Source organism: Eubalaena glacialis, chromosome 20 (genome assembly GCF_028564815.1).
Source record: "Eubalaena glacialis isolate mEubGla1 chromosome 20, mEubGla1.1.hap2.+ XY, whole genome shotgun sequence".
NCBI classification, from domain to species: Eukaryota; Metazoa; Chordata; class Mammalia; order Artiodactyla; family Balaenidae; genus Eubalaena; species Eubalaena glacialis.
Window position 1 is genome coordinate 29,827,836 of NC_083735.1, and position 17,563 is coordinate 29,845,398.

A 17,563-nucleotide genomic window follows, 5' to 3' on the forward strand; every position below is an offset into this window, starting at 1 on the left:
GAAATGAGCATAAACCTGGAATGAATTGGGCAAACTGGGAAGTACAGTCACCATATAGGGAAGGGACCAGTTGCTTAGCCTTTCTGTACTATTTTTTTTCTAACTATGTGTATGCCTTTGTACATATAAAAAAATCCTTCATTGTCTTGCCTTTTTACTTTTTCATATGTCCAAATGATGTGACTCTCTTGTCTGTCTGCCTAATATGTTTGTGAACTCCTAGAAAACAAGAGTCACGTCTGACTCATCTTTTGATAACAGCAGGGCTTGAGAGACAAGTTGTCACGCCTGTTGAGTTAGCAGATTAACCTACTCCTTCTGAGTTCCTTATTTGGCTTTCACATTTTACTGCATATTTTTTTCAATTAGTCAAAAATATCTAGTAGGTATGAGTCCTGGAGATGGAAAAGAAACAATTCCTAAAGCGATGATAAGCATCACATGAAAGGAACTCTGCTTTCTAACTGTCCAAAACATGAGGACAAGGGTTATTTCGTTTGATCTTCATGAGAACGTTCCTTGGAGAGACTGTACTGTATTTATATTGCAGATGAAGAAGAGGAAGTTCAGAGAAGTCAAGCAGTTTGTCAGGAGTCACACAGATTTTTAATAGGAGAGTTAAGCCCAGATCACAAGAATGTTAATTGCCGTCCTGATTCTCTGCCCATCACCAGCACCGCCTTTCCAATGAATCATTTTTCTATCTTCACTGAAGAGTCCTGGCAGAAGTAAGATTTCTGACTGCAAACAACAAACTCTGTATTCTCCTTTTCCATTTTCTCCTCCGGTCTGGCTCCTTTTCATTCTATGCTGCCAGTTCCTTATGATTGAAATTTGAAAGCATGTAACTGTTAATCTAGGAGTGATGAAAGAGTTTCATTTCTCAGAAGAGTCAGTACTCATCATCAGCTGTGATAAATGAGCCCCTAACATCCCCTGATCCCATTATACTGTGATTAATTGTGCCAGTTTAAGTCAATAATTCATTTGTTAAAAATAGGCCTGCAAAGTATCATTTGTCTCATGGGAGATATCAGAATAAAAAAAATTCATTTGCTACTTCTCATTAAATTAGTGTTGGAAGTTATATTGAAGAGCCCTGTTCATCAAATACTTATTGCAGGCTGATTTGATAAGAAGTTGTATTTGTCTAAAATTATGTCTGCTAACTGTCATAATGGTCTGCATTTTCCCCGTGTTAATGAAGGAATAAAAATCTAAATACGTGCATGACTGGAGAAAAGGATGGGACTTGAAACTGGGATTAGGATAATTCCTAAATGGTCTGACTTTCATTGCATTAAAATTTAAAAAAAGAAAGTGAGAGAGAAATTGAGCAGAGTATCCTCTTCCTGGGCCTGGGACTGTCCAGGGAGGTGCCAGGCTGGTTTCCTATGAGATGGATCTTCCTCATTGTCTCTTATCTAGAAATTATTATAAATGGTGCACTCAGCCTCATTGGGCCAGTAAGACATTTTCATCTATAAATGATTTTAAAGAAGATAGAAGTGAAGAGCAGATCCAGTGCAAATGATAATGGTCACCATCAAATGAGACACAGGACTCACGTCTTATTATTTCCAAAGCAATATCATAGCCACTATGGAAAGATGGCTCAAATGCTCCTGGAATATCTGGATATGAGATGGGGGATGATGACTTATGTGAAAGATGATTCTGAAGAGGAGGCTGCTTTCTCACAACTTGGGGTGTTTGGGACTGGGTAGAGGGAAAGGAAGACTGAAAATTTCGGTGACTCTAACACAACAGGGCAGAGCAGCAAGGGTATGAGGCCACGTACCAGGCACATATTGGGAACTTCATACCTGATGGATGAAAAGGGAAAGAGAGAAAAAAACAGAAGGGAGAGAGGAGGCAAGATACATATGGGGGAAGGGAAAGAATGAAAGAACAGAGGAAACTGAACTGACCACAGCGGACCATCGTGCTTTATGGGAGCAGCTCTGAATGGCCGGTCCTGAGACCAGCTACCCAAGCATAATGTGTGAAGAGTTTGAAAATTTCAGACTCATGGGCTCTGAACTCAATCAACCCCCCGCCCCAAATCCTTCTTATCAGGCTTAAGATGGTACCCAAAATAATGCATTTTTAAAATGCTCCTCAAGCCACTCTCCTTGCGAAGACCTGGGCGGAGAGGGCCAAAGCTATGGCGGCTGTTAGGATGGGAAAGCAGACAACCATGCCAGCAGGTCTAATGTGTGCATCTGTAAGTGTGCATGTGGTCAAAGAAGAGGAGTCCAAAAAGCAGCTAGTGAAACCAAAGCAGCTCCCCATATATACTGCACCACCTCTCCAGTCTAAATATGTTGAAGACCAGCCTGGTGATTTACAAATGGGCTTTGCATCCATTCGCACTACAACTGGTCATTATATTGGCTGGTGCAAGGGTGTTTATGTCTTTTTGTGAAAAATGGGATAATGGATACAGTACAATTTGGAAAAGATGCATATGTCTGCTTGAAGAATCCACCTCGAGACTTTTCTTCCGAAAACTGGAGTGATTACAGTTTCAGGATTGGCAGCCTTCATTTCAGCGAGAAAAGGTTCTAGGTTTAAGAGAATTGCTTATCCACTGGGACTGGCCACTTTAGGAGCAACTGTTTTCCACCTTGTTCAATCAGTAATAATTGCAAAGGTAACTGGGAAAAAGGCATGTGCTATAAGCCAGCAAATTTATGAAGCAGTTCAATCATTGTGGACAAAAAACAACAAAAAAGAGTCATTTCCTGAACCAAAAGAAAAAACTAAGCTAGGAAGCTCTGATGAAATAGAAATACCTGCAACAACAACTCACAACCTGAATTGTGCCTTGCCAACAGAATTCAGCTCTGAAACAAAGACCAAATCAGAATCCACCTCAGGTGCTACACAGTTTATGCCTGACTCCAAGCTCATGGATCATGGGCAGTCCCATCCAGAAGATGTAGATATGTACAGCACTAGAAGCTGAAATAGTCTGCATAGAGAACTACAAGATGTGTGAAGTTGCGAATAATGATGAAAAAAATCATGTAATGGGTAACTGTGATGCATAAAGTATAATTTAAACCAAGTTTTTCCCTTACATCTTTGAATGTACAGTTAGACAAATCACATAAGTGATCAAAACACAAATTGAATACAATCCAAACAATATTAAATGATAGGTGAGGACACAGAGGTAGAAGTATTAGGATGCATTTGGTGACTTTTAAGGGTATTTATAAAAAAATAAAAATAAATATATGAACACAGATGAGACTAAAATCTGAAAAAATATGTATGTGTATCTATAAATATGTATACATATGCACATATATATATTTGCTTTAGCTTTTCTGAATTAATGTCAGCTAAATTAGAATAGTGTGTGGAAGGATGTGTTCCCTCCTCCTCTTTGTTTTTCATTTCCCAGAGCTGGAATAAAATATCCATATTTTATGACAAAAATAAAAGAAAAGAAAATAAAATGCTCCTCAGGTGACACTGCTGTACGGTCAGATTTGGAGAGGCAAAGGGAATATTTGTATGCTCAGAGCTGCTTGGGTGGGAGATGCTGGCCACTGGTACCAAAATATGACTCAGGCCACTTCGGATGACAAAAAAATGACATCATTATGAAGACAAATATAAGGGGTTATATATACATATGTTAAGCAAGAGGAAAATGCCATTTAGAAAAGAAAGTATCGAGGGGATGCTGGTCACTCAGCCTCTCTGGACTCTTCTGATTATGCAAAAGTAACAGAAGCCCAATGATTAAGGGAAATCCAACCCAGAAAACTTCCACGATATTCTCTTTGCTGCCTCAGAAGAGAATGGGGATCCTGAGACGGAGAGCAGGAGAGGAAACGAGACAGTTCTAGAGCAATGATGAAAGCCGTCCCAACCACTGGCAGGACCAAGATATTTCTGAAAACTTTTCTATGGCAAGGAGGATGAAAACATGGCTTCACGTTACATGTGCGTCTGTACTATCCTGCAGAGCTCTCCATTACACCCCAAATATCACAAAGTCTGTTACACACAATCGCATTGGCTTAGTGATGCTTGATGAATCAAGAGGGAAGGTGTGTCCACACATGGGGAAAGGTCCTGTAGGGAAGGGACAGCAGAGGTGAGGACTGAAAAAGAATATGGAAAATAATCTGAAAGAAAACATATATAGATGTATAACTGAATTGCTTTGCTGTACACCTGAAACTAACACAACAGGGTATGTCAACTATACTGCAATTAAGAAAAAAAAAAAGAGAGGGAGAAAGTAGAGGCTCGTGACTCATTCCAGAGCAGGAACTTAGTGCAAAAAGTGACTGGACAAATCAAGCCTTACCCTGCACTTCTTTTTAATCCTGGAAACTTCTGGATTCTTCAAAAAAATATTTGGAAGGGTATTGGAATTCCCACAGGTAGGCTTCTATTATCTTCAGACAAAGGATTTGTACAAGAAAAGCATTTTTACTTCTTCTACTCAAAATTCTTTTCAAGTGGTGACTGCAGTGGGTTAGAGATATATCTGAGAGAACTAGCATCTGTCTTTCCTATGTTTCACCTCTTTCTGAGGTGTTTCATTTGTCACCTCTTCTTTCTTCATAATTGACTCAAAATCTCTTCTTTTCTGATCTTTCTTAAAGGCAAGTAAAAAAAAAAAGGTAACATGTTAATCTAGTATTTCCCTTTAATGACTATTTATACCAACCTAACCACATTCACTCATTTTTAATATTTGACAGAGGGGAAAAGCACTGCCAGTATTCATATTTCCCTCTCTCTAATTTCAGCCCTAGGCATTGAATTATTAATGCATAAATTAACAATACAGTTTGCATCACCCACCACAGAGAAAGATGTTAAAATTCTTAATGGACCTTAGGAACGCCATTGACTTAACTTATTGTAAGTATTTCTTGAGACAAGCCTGTAACTTCAACTTTATTTTTTCCCTTGTATAGTAATTGAATTTGTACAACACTGAACCCCAGATGTCTTGAAATAAGAAAAAGTATCTTAGAATATCGGAGTGAAAAGCAACTTCCAAAATCATTTAGTAAAAGTCCTTTTGTTTTTGAGACATAGAATTAGATGCTTATAGATATGAAGAAATTTGGCTAAGGTTATATATTTCTTTGGTGTCATGTCTCAGATCAGAATACATAAATTTCATTCATTCATTGATAAATATTTGTTAAAGAAATTCCATGTACCAGGCTCTTTCTGAACATTGATTTTTTTTTTTTTTAGAAAAATGAAAAGATATAATCCCTGGCTCATGTTGCTTTCTAGAGAGGAGACCAATATACAAAGAATTACATTTTCAGAAACGCAATTTTCAATAATATGAATTCCAGTAATTTAATTGGCCAGGGGATGCATGAGAGGTGGGACAGAGAGAAGAATATTGTCACCTTTAGGTCACAGTGCTCATGCCTCCTGACCCCTAAGTCACAATAAAAATGGTGTGTTTCTGAACCCGACAGTAGTGATGATGGCTCACTCTCCTCCCAAACCTCTTTGGGGTGCTAGTGTTAGTAATTTGTAAGTATACACGTCTGTTTCAAATATAATACCACGCTCCAAAGACTATCCTGATAGTATGTTGATGGCATCGTGACTCACTTCAAAGTGATACAGGGACTTGGCAATAGTTGCGTTTCCAAGGTCATGAAGGTGTCCGTTTGACCTCAGTCCAAGAGCAAAGAGTTCAAAGGAAACATGGTCCCCGGGGTCCTGAGCCCGGAACCTCTGCAGGTTGGTAAAGATGGAGTGAGAGGATAGGAAGTCAAAATCAACTTTGGAAACACCAGGCAGGTTAGGACTACACTGAAAACACCATCAAGCTACTGAGGAGCTCATATCCTAAAACCGGGAGGGAAATGAGAACCCCAGCCATGTTCCTACGGAGCCAGTCCACGAATCCGGTGCTTCAGTCTCTCTCTGAAACCTGGATTCCTCTGGCACATCACGATGGTTCTGTGGTGCCTGGCAGATGTGTGCACCTCCTAAATCAAACCTCCTGGGATCTGCCCCAGCAGGCTCTCTTCTCCTCCACAGTAGCTTCATTGTCTGGAGGGAACCCGCTGTGCACTGACAAAGCCTCTGAAAATATAGCTCTCCTTCCCCAATTTCATCATGAAACCATAATGCAGTAAATCTCAGGCCCAAAACCTATTAGTACCCAAGAGGGGTTACAGGAAAGAGCTTTTTTGATGTAAAGTCAAGTTTCATCTGTCAGGAGTGGGGCAATGGAAATGCACTGGTCCAGAGTCATGGCAAAGCATGAGGAGTCACTAACCCACTGTGAGGACACAGGACCTTGATTGTGGCTATCTGGTCAACTTCTAGGAGGCATTCGGCCATATAGTCCTAGCTCCTTGCCCCTGTGCCAGAGCAGAGATGGTCTAAGGTTTCGAGATGTTTCTTGAGGTTGTAGATCACTTTAGCCCATAGGTCATGTTCAACAAATCTCATGTGCAAAGGAATGTTGGGATAACTGTCATGATCAGAGTAAGAAGTAAGTGTGAGAATGAAGTTATCTAGTTCTCTCCTCCGCTAAAAACAATCTTTCCTCGAATGGTTAAGATTTGGAGAAGCAACAGAAGATGTATGTTACAGAATATATGTTTTGTTATGTGTAGGACCAGTGGTTCATTGTCCTTTTCAAATTAGTGTTAGAAGACCCTACAACTATACTTTCAAAATAATTAAAGGTTAACTTTGTTCGTTTCACATGGGTGCCTTTTAGGAGCTCTGAGACACTCGATTGTCTGCCCCAGACACAGACCTTCTCTTGGACAGAGGAATGTTCCCACAAGTAAATATCATGCCTACTTCATTAAAGTCCACACATCTGATAGTAGCTGCAGGGCTTCTGCATGCTCATGGCCTTAGACTAGGACACAGGGTGTCTTGCTTTCTCTCCTTAGATATCATCTATTCCTGCTCTGTCATTTTACAAACAAGGAAACTGAAGCTAAGAGGAATGATCTGACTTCACAGGTGGCAGAGACTGAGCTAGAACAACACTCCAGGCCTCCAGACCCCTGGTCCAAAGTTTTTCATGTATGACAGTGATTCATTTAGGGGCATGATTGGATCGCTGACTGACTCCATTTTCAACAGCATTGGTAAAAAGCTTAACAAAGAGGGAGATGAACAATGTAGAAAAGTGTTGATAAATAGTATTCTACCCATAGTTTAATTTAGAATAAATGTATTGTGGTCTTGCACACCCTCCACGGGATCGGCCTATTCCAGGGGAAGGACAGGGAGTGGGGAAGCAGGGTTATGTGAGCGTATGTACGTGCATAGGCTGGCGAAAGAGTGGGCAGAATGGGAGACAGACCAATACCACAAGAGGGGCCTTTCCTCATAGATTCTGCTTTTCTCAGCTTCCCACAGAGCCTAATAGGCAGAGAGAAGGCCCGTGCCTTTGCTGTGTGTTTACTTTCCACTGAACTATTTTACTGCTTCCTGTTTTCCTCCCCCTCTATTTATTCAGGTTAGGTCCATGCTTGGGAGATGAGGCTGGGAGGAAATCCAGAGCCATGTGCTGGGGCCTCGGTGCCTCCCCTGAGACTTCCAGGGCTGGGTGGGACCTCTTCCTGTTTGCCAAGCTTTCCACGGATGCTGTAGAGTAGGGAGTGGCTACAGACCCAAACGTGTGCTTAACTGTGCTCTCCTCAAGCTCTTGCACCTGTTCATTTTGATGAGGAGTGAGTGGTGGCTTTAACAAAGGTGGTGCAAGGGGAAACATTTTAAAACCTAGCCTGGGAAGGATGCCTCATTGAGACGTCCTGACCACTGACAAAGCAGGAAGATCTCTACGTGAGCCTGCTCTTAAGTTTTCCAATTGTGCACAAGATGCTTCCAGGTCTCCATGAGCATAGACCCAGTCTTTTCTGCCTCTAGGAGAATAACCAGGGTACCTTCTTGTAGCCATAGAGTTTGGAGAGAAACATATCAGTACTGAGTACCTTTCTTATGCCAAGCTCTGTTCTTAACATGTTTACATGTATTACCTCATTTTATTCTCATAGAAAGTCTAGAAGACATGAACTCCATTGATGTTCAGAATCAATGCTTGAATTAGTGTGCTTGTCTGGCATTCGGCACCAATAAAATGCCATCCTTCCAGAGTGAGTGACATGACAAGAAAGTGTGATTGAGTAAGTGGATCCAGCATTATCCACATACCTAGAGAGGTGACCTAAAGCAAGTCATGTAATCTCTCTTTATGTCAATTTCCTCAGCAAATAATAAGAATAATAACAATGACCTGTACCTACCTCATGGGGTGGTCTTGAGAACCAAATGAAATATTCTAAATACAAATGTTCAGGAAATCATAAAACATTAAGCAAATTTTAATTATTAGGAGAAGAGTTTTTTGGTTTTATTTCAACAGATATAAGGATATTAGAAATTGATGAACTACATATAAGCTCTACTCTTCAAGTCCATGTAGTAGAATCAAAGGCTAATTTTGTCCCGACATGAATACAAATGTGATCTTCTATGGTCAGCCTCTCATGAACCCCTTGATACTTTACCTCAGTGGATCTCAACCCAATTACTTCTAATGTCCTTTTCATATTAAGTATTTTAAACAACTCCATTTGTTATTCTAAAGCAAAATTCATAAATAATATAACCTACCTATAGACATAACTTTAAAAATCATATGACATCCTGCTTGTAATAATGGAAAGGAGAAATCCAAGGAGAGGGTTTCAATATGTAATACTCAAGCATGACTAGAACACAGCAGGTAATACTCAGATACCTGCTCTTCTACAGGTAATCACCAGAATGTACTGACCATGAATGTGGACTGATATAGGAACATTTTATTGTGATTCAAACAATGCAATGGCATTGCTGTTAGTGATGTATTTTCTAAAACGATGAACCACTTTTGGTGAAGTTCCAAATACAATAAAGTACTTCTTTCTGTCAATTTACAGAATTGATGCTTTACTGAAAACTTCAGTGAGTTTTAAAACAAGGTAAAAATATGTTCTAGTGTTTTATAGACTACAGACTCCCAAGTTTATTGATTTAGGCTCAGATAATTCTAAACAGGGTTTTCACCCAACTATATGTTCAGTGGGGCATCTGAAAATTATGTGTGAAACATGATAATTCTTTGATGTGTGGGGCTGTCCAGTGCATTGCAGGAGGTCTTGTTGTCCTTGGCCCCATCCATCAAATCCCAATTATTATGATGATGAAAAACACACAACTGATGAATTCCCGGCTATACACCAGGGGTGGCAGTGCCTCCTCTTCCCCACCAGTACTGGGAACCTGTGCTTTGCAAGCTTCCTCACCCTACAGGGGCTAACCATGCCAGAGGGCAACTCTCTCCCCAGATTATCCAAGATCTCTCTCCTTTGTTCTTTCTCTATCTTTTATAATCTGATGCTTCAACTTAACTAAGCATATCTTTCTCTGTTGAATTAAATTGTTAACTGGGCTCTCTGTGAATTACTTGCTTCCAACCTAGAGCCCTAGGGATGTTCTTGGAGTAGTGGGCAAGGCATGGAACTGTTTCTTAGAACCAGAAAGTAACATGGAAGTCATTGAGATCAACTCTATAAACGATCAAGCTGGAGCTTAAATATGTGCAGTGGTCCCACAACCAATGTGTGGTAGAATCAGGACGAGAACCTGAGTCTCTCTCACTATCCCTATACCACCCTCCATCTTTATCAATTAACCAATAAACCAAGCAGCAAACACATATTTAGGTCATATACAAGACACCCTGTTAGGAATGTCTGAGACTTCTGAGTTCAAGGTAAGATTGGAAAGACAAGAAATGTCAATGAAAAACAAGGATTCAGTTTAACGAAGCTTATGTCTTGTGTTCCAGTTTTGTTCAAGACATCGTGCTCCATGTTTCAGGACATACAAAAAGCAGCCGTGGCTTTAGCCTACACTTCCTCTCGAGCACATGGTCTGGTAATGAGCTAAGACCTTATTATAATACAAGATAAAGCGAAAAATGTGCCTTACAAAGAGGTGGAAATGCTTTCGAAGGGGGAAGGAAGTCAGGGAAGACTTCACGGTTGCAATTGAAATGGGTCTTGAAGGAATGGTGGGACTTTGTCAGGTGATAGTGTGATGGCACAGAAGAAAAATCTTAGGGAAATTCATAAACACAGACCCAGAGGGGAAAAGAAGCCCATGTGGGCTTTAGGAGCAAACAGTTGCATTTAGAACACAAGGGATTTCTAAGGAAGTTAAACTGGGCAAGTTCTCTTGGGGCTAAAGTTGGGCATTTCTTCAAATTCAAGTTCAAACCTGCCTTAAGTCAGTGGGCAATGGGTGCATTATATTTTGATCGTCAGTTTATTTGACTGTCCTTACAAAACTGTATATGCTCTCAGTGTCAGAGCTGCTCGGCCTCACCTATATCTCTGCTTCTTTTTTTCTTTTAGCAAGTATCAATAGACTACGTTACCCAGCCCCATGCAGCTCTGTCTGTGAAATGCAGATAGAAATGTGGACAGAAGCGATGTGTACCACTTCCAAGCCTGGCCTCTAAGCCGTCTCCTGCATCGTTTCATGTGCTCCCTTTTCTGCTGACCAAGTACAGAGGATCCGGAAGAGGTCTCCAGAGCTCTCTCTAAAAGATGATGGAGCCACTGGATGGAAGAGCTGGACATCAAAGCTATGTGTGAAACAGCCCACCCTTCCTCCTGCCTCATATCTGCATGAAACTGTGACTCTACCATGTTGGACCACTGACATTTTAAATGTGTACATTTTAGCTATTATCTAATAACGCTATATAAAAACACTGTGTCTTATTTTATCTATCTGTAAGGCTTTGTGCAAAGAAAGAACTCAATCAAGTTTAGAAATGAAAAAATGAGTGAATGATTGAATTAATGAATTGAGTCATGAGCACAGTTGACTTTAGAAAGTAACGTACAAACAATAGTATAAAGATAGGATGTGTTGAAAGGAAAAGAATCTGGAAGTGATGACATAGGCAGGTATTATGACAGTCCGAGAAGATGAGACCCTGAATCAATTTAGAGGCAGTGGAAGTGTAAAGAAGGAGAAAGAGATGAAAGACATCCTGGGTAGAGACTCTAAGGAAAATGATAACTGATTAGATGCAGTGATTATAGGAAAAAGAAATTTCAACATTGACTCTGAAGTTTTGAGTCTATGGAAAAGGGAGAAGAGTGGTACCATGAACAGAAATATGGAAGAAAGAAGGGAGTTGGAGGAAGGAGGGCTGATGCTTGGGATATGATGACTCAACACAGATGATACTCAGCTCAGATGGTAACTGAACGCATGAAACTTGTGCCCAACAGATAACTGGAGATGTGCACCTGATCTTCAGCCTGGAGCTAGACATGGATGTGAACGACATGGATATGCAAGGAGAATTAGACCACCTAGAGGGAGAGGAGAGCACAGAAAGTAAAAGTCAACAGGCAGAGCCTAATGAATAGCTCACAAGGATGGGGTGAAAAGAAGAGGAGAAGATACCAAATGAAACTTTTAAAGGAGGAGGGGGGTAGGAATTAAGGGAGGAGACAGAATTGGGCAGATCTCTGGAAGCTACAGGAGGAGAAATTCTCATCAAGCCTGACTGAGGAGCGTGACGACTGCACTGGGAACACTTGTGGGATCACAGGCTTAGAGATGGTAGGAAAGGATGGAGTTAAGAGCAAAGGTAGAGAGACTCGCTGGAATGAGGAAAAAGTGCAGACCTCCCTGCCTGTGAGAAGAATGAAGAAAGAGATGGTGAATAAAACAACAAAGAAGAAGCAGAGGTGCTGAGCATAGAGGCGAGACCTTGAAGGAACTCAGGTAGGGGAGACTTGTCTTCAAGAGAGTGAAAAGAAAGGCAATCCACTGAGAGGGAAAGAGGCTGAGAAGGGGCTGGGGGTCTGAGAGGGGAGGGTGGTTGTGAGAAGTACTACCCAGAATGTAATAGCAACCCGATGAGTAATGAATGATGGGCAAGAGCCCAACGAGAATTGAGTTGCTTTAATGAAATGAAGGGGTCAGAAAGGTAAAAGCAAGGAGGAGCTTATGGTCTTGGAAAATTTACGAGTTCAAGGTCTAAGTAGTGGAGGAATTCTCAGTGATGATGATAATAATAATAATAATACCAGCTAACGTTGATTGTGGTGTTAAAGTGCCAGATAATATGCTAGGCAGTTTCTGTGTACTATCGCATTGAATCTCTGTAACACCCCAGTCAGTAAGGTATTATTATTATCCCATTTTACAGATGAATAAATTAAAGCTACAGATGGCTGGGCCATTTGCTCCGTGACACACAAGTGACAGGCCCAGAATTCAAACCTAGTCCCATTAGCTTCAGAGAACTTAATGCCAAGCTGCCCACGACAATCTTTACTGTCACCCAGCTGAGCAGCTCCGTGGAGGCGAGAGCGAGCTCCCTGAGGATGTGGAACTTGAATTGTGCCCGAGCAGAGTTGGGAGGATGATCAGTTTTCATGTTGGAATCCCTCGGACTTGAGCAAGAAAAGGAAGCCTGTGAGCCAGGTTAAGGAAAGAAAGTGTTACAAATTCTGGTGTGTGAATCTCAACTTGGCAAGGTCGTTGGATAAAGGTCACGAAACGATGGTTGGGAGCAGTGGTGGGAAGCACAGACTTGCCAACCCACCTTCTGTTCAGTTCAGGGAAAGGAAGGAGAGAAGGATACGCTGGAGATGGTTACAAGATAAATGGAGTCTTCAGAGAAAAGCCAGAGGTTGCTTAATGCTAGGAAATGGAATGATGCACAAAAAATTATTTGGGGAGATCTGTGAGTTTTTTTTGTTTTTTTGTTTGTTTTTAATATAAAGAGTCCCAAGGGATAGGGTGCATAGTTTCAAGTTAGATGTCAGACGAGGGTTTAGGGCTCTCTGGAAAGAGATAGAAATAAGGGCTAGGGTGGAAGGAGGATGAAATTTGGGATTTAAGACTATCACTTTAATGGCCAGGGTTTGGAAAGAAGAGATCCATAATAATGGAAGAGGAATGACAATTAGGCAGAAACTGTTGGTTTTGCACGATGACCACTAGGGGGAGCTCCAGCTTATTCCTCACCTAATAGTGCCAAGGTTAGGAGCACAGGTTCAAATTCCAGCAGCTCATGCAACTCAATATCAAAAAAACAAACAACCCAATCTAAAAATGGGCAGAAGACCTAAATAGACATTTCTCCAAAGAAGATATACAGATTGCCAACAAACACATGAAAGAATGCTCAACATCATTAATCATTAGAGAAATGCAAATCAAAACTACAATGAGATATCATCTCACACCAGTCAGAATGGCCATCATCAAAAAATCTACAAACAATAAATGCTGGAGAGGGTGTGGAGAAAAGGGAACCCTCTTGCACTGCTGGTAGGAATGTAAATTGATACAGCCACTATGGAGAACAGTATAGAGGTTCCTTAAAAAACTAAAAATAGAACTACCATACGACCCAGCAATCCCACTACTGGGCATATACCCTGAGAAAACCATAATTCAAAAAGAGTCATGTACCACAATGTTCATTGCAGCACTATTTACAATAGCCAGGACATGGAAGCAACCTAAGTGTCCATCGACAGATGAATGGATAAAGAAGATGTGGCACATATATACAATGGAATATTACTCAGCCATGAAAAGAAACGAAATTGAGTCATTTGTAGTGAGGTGGCTGGACCTAGAGTCTCATATAGAGTGAAGTAAGTCAGAAAGAGAAAAACAAATACCGTATGCTAACACATATATATGGAATCTAAAAAAAAAGGTCATGAAGAACCTAGGGGCAGGATGGGAATAAAGATGCAGACCTACTAGAGAATGGACTTGAGGACACGGGGAGGGGGAAGGGTAAGCTGGGACAAAGTGAGAGAGTGGCATGGACATATATACACTACCCAATGTCAAATAGATAGCTAGTGGGAAGCAGCTGCATAGCACAGGGAGATCAGCTCGGTGCTGTGTGACCGCCTAGAGGGTGGGATAGGGAGGGTGGGAGGGAGGGAGACGCAAGAGGTAAGAGATATGGGGATATATGTATATGTATAGCTGATTCACTTTGTTATAAAGCAGAAACTAACACACCATTGTAAAGCAATTATACTCCAATAAAGATGTTAAAAAAAAAGAAAACAGACATGGGATTTGGATAAGTCACTTATCCTTTCTGTTAAATGTAGATAACAAAATGGAGATAATTTTGAGAATTAAATGAGATACTACCTATAACACGTTTTTTACTTAGTATGCGCTGAAGACAAGCAGCAGTCAGAGTCCTGGGTGCAGGGAATTCCCTTCCATCAGAACGGAGGCCGTGAGCACTACCGGACAATGGTACCAAGGGCCTCGGGGTCAATATGGAAAGGGAAACCATCAACAGCTGTTGACACGTCTCTGCTTTTTAGGGATTCTTTCCCTCCAGTAGAGCCAAGTGGCTCATGTGGCGAAAACAGGGTGAAGCTGCGTCAAGTCTAAGAAGAGTCCATTAACAAGAAATCCAGAACTGGAAGTTCTGAGCCTTTCTAGGTCTTCAAATGAGAGCTTCTCCTTCCTTGAAGGCTCGTTTCACCCTTCCTTGCCTCTTCTCCACAGTTGGGTGGTGAGATGTTGGAACTGGGCTGAGGGGCGGCGGCGGGGAGGGAGGTCTTCCGGCTCAGGCACCGTCCAGCGGGCTGCGCACCTGGAGAGCCGCGGGCTGTGAAGACCGTCTGATTACACCTCTTCTGCTCTCTGTTTCCATTTCTAGAGCCTGTCTGTCTCTCAGCAGACTCCCTCCCAGCTGTTGAGGGGGCTGCCTTCATCTGCATTGACTTCAAATAAGAATAAGGTCCACCAGTCACCACCAGCAAGGACTGGGGAAGCAGCAGGAGACGCCCTTGAAGAAACCACTTACAGGGACAGTGCTTTTGTGAGGGGCCTGGACGCCCTTGTTATCATTTTATTACATTCCTCTTCTCTGAGCCCTGAGGACTTTCTCTGGAATGAACATAAGACCAGTTACTTTAGAAAGAAAATGTGTTTTTCATTAAAACCCGATTCTGGCTCCTTCAGTCCCAACAAAGCGTTTCCCTCCTGGTCTAATTGGGTTTCAAGTTATCAATGATACGTTTCTGTACAAGGAGGTAGGAACCCCCTGTGTCCTTCTCCTAAAGCCCGCCTACCACTGGTATGAAATGAAACTTCCCTTTGGGAAAGTGTAAGGGGAACTGGAAGAGGGAGGGTTATTCAGAACTTGGAGAGGAAGCCTTTCGTTATCCTTGTAGGATGCTTGGTCCATATCCCTTCCTCCCACCCCTCACCCAAACCATTCCCTCTCCCCACCCAGAGACGCTCCCCAATCCTATCAGCCAAGGGAGACACATGCCCAGGACTGTGAAAAGACAGGACCAATTAGCCTGCCCTAATTGGAGGCATCTAGAATTTGTTCCAAGAGCAAACTTACCGAAGTCCTCAATAGAGAAAAATCCAAGTGGCTACATCCCAGAGCAAGCCGGTCTCCATCACTCTCCTGTTTAGCAAGCCGAGAGCCATGATTGACACAAGCACCTACACAACAAAATCCCTGCCCTTTCCTGAGCAGCGGGCCCCAGCCTTGGCTACACATTACAATCACCTAGGGAACCCTTATTTCTCATGCTAGGATTTAAATGGTATGAGGTCAGGTCTTCAAGACTTTTTAAAGCTTCTGGAGGATTCAAATGTGCAGCCTGAGTTGAGAACCAGTTCTAGAACTGTGTTGTCCCAGACAGTAGCCATCTGTGAGTACTTAAAGTTCAAGAAGTGAACATCGAATCAAATTAAAAATCAGTTCCCAAATTGCACTAGCCACATTTGGGTGCTAGGGTCCCGTGGCTTCTATGTAGGAGAGTACAGATATGGGACATTGCCATCATCACAGGTGGAGTTATCCTGGAGCATCAAAATGTCCTAGGTCAAAACTCTTCAGTTCTTCTACTGACCCACAATGAAGGCTCTTTAGGAGTCCAGTGGTCTCACCGTCTCACTGAGCTGCAGACCCCAAGGTTTGCAAAGTTCTGTTGTCCAGGCTTCCTCCGCTCCTGATAGGGATGACATCACGGACCTACAAGACAGAAGCTTGCATTCATCACCACGCTGTTAAAGGGACATGCAGAGGTCTCCTGACCTGCACCAAGTCACCCGGCTGGCAGATGGCAGGATCAGGATTCTAAACCAAGCTGTTTTTTACCACAGCACAAGCTCTCCTTCTTAGCCCAAGAGCTCCACCCCGGGGACAAGGGCATCAGAACTTTCTCCTAGGAAAGGAAAGGCCCTAAAATGCTTTCTGCCGACCAGTGTTTCCTCATCAGCCAGTCTCCGGACTCAGCACATTCTGACCTCAAAAAATATGCCTGGACTCATTGCAGTTAACTTGCTTTGCAAGAACCCAGGAGCAAGGAGACATGTCATCCTCTCTTTTGTTAAGAGGTGTTTCTGAGTGGCTGGCAAGGCTTGTGGGCAGGGTCTTTCGGATCAAAAACATTGCACGAAACTTAGAAGAATATCTCTTAGAGGAACACGAAGAAAGGACCCAACTTGGGTGGTGCGAGAGGAGCTCGTCAGATTTGAGGTAGGAATTTCCAGGAGAAAGTCCACACATTCAGGTTCCCACTGTGTCCTGCTGCCTGAAGAATATCAGTTTACTTTGCATCTTTAGTACCTGGGGGAAAACACACCTGAGATCCACTGGGCTCCATTGGCTTGATTTAAACAAAAATGTGTGCAAGCACGAGTAGGGCTTTCTCTCTCTCTCTGTCTTTCTCTCTCTCTCTCTCTCTGTGTGTGTGTGTGTGTGTAAAAAAGGATTGAGGAAGGAAGAAATGAGAGCTAAGAATATTCCAAACACAACAAATGGTATTGGTTTTAATGTAAATTTATTTTAATTATCTTCAATTTTGTCCTTGCAAACCATCAAAGAAAGAAGATATTTAAGAGGTAAGTTTGGTGTAAATTGACCCTGGTCTAGAACATGAATAACTCACATCGCAATGGGCTCAGGCCACTCACTATTAGGTGTGGATTTGGCCCAATATCTTCCACGTTGCCATATGTACCTTCTTAACTTAAACGTAAGTATATCTACCCAAAATCACAATTCTCCTTTTACTTTGTTACACTTCATGGCCTGGGGATTTACTCACACTAGGCCAGTAAATCTGCTAGCTGCCAGAAGACAGGGTGAATGGCTCCTGCACATCATGGACCTGGGCCCTGGGCTGGCCAGAGCTTCTGCCTTTGGTCACACAAAAATCTACTCCATATACAGAATATCATGAGTGTGTGCTATTTTCGGTTTTAATGTCCACATTATAATCCATATAACTATTTTATCATTTGAGGCCTTTTATCCTAATAATGCTGTTACCCAGTCCCTGTTTTGGTGGTGGTGATTTTATTCTAATGGACTGATATGGCCACAACCATGATATAAATAGATAAATGCACTTGGTTAATTTCCACAGTCCTGCAAAAGACAGGACACCAGCAAGAGCGAATTTTTGATGGATACATGGTGCCCACTTAG

General features: G+C 41.9%; 1 pseudogene; it reads left to right on the forward strand.

The window, feature by feature from the left end:
- The first annotated feature begins 2,167 nt into the window (after window positions 1-2,167).
- On the forward strand, window positions 2,168-3,006 carry LOC133081406 (MICOS complex subunit MIC27-like; annotated as a pseudogene).
- The last annotated feature ends 14,557 nt before the right edge of the window (window positions 3,007-17,563 follow it).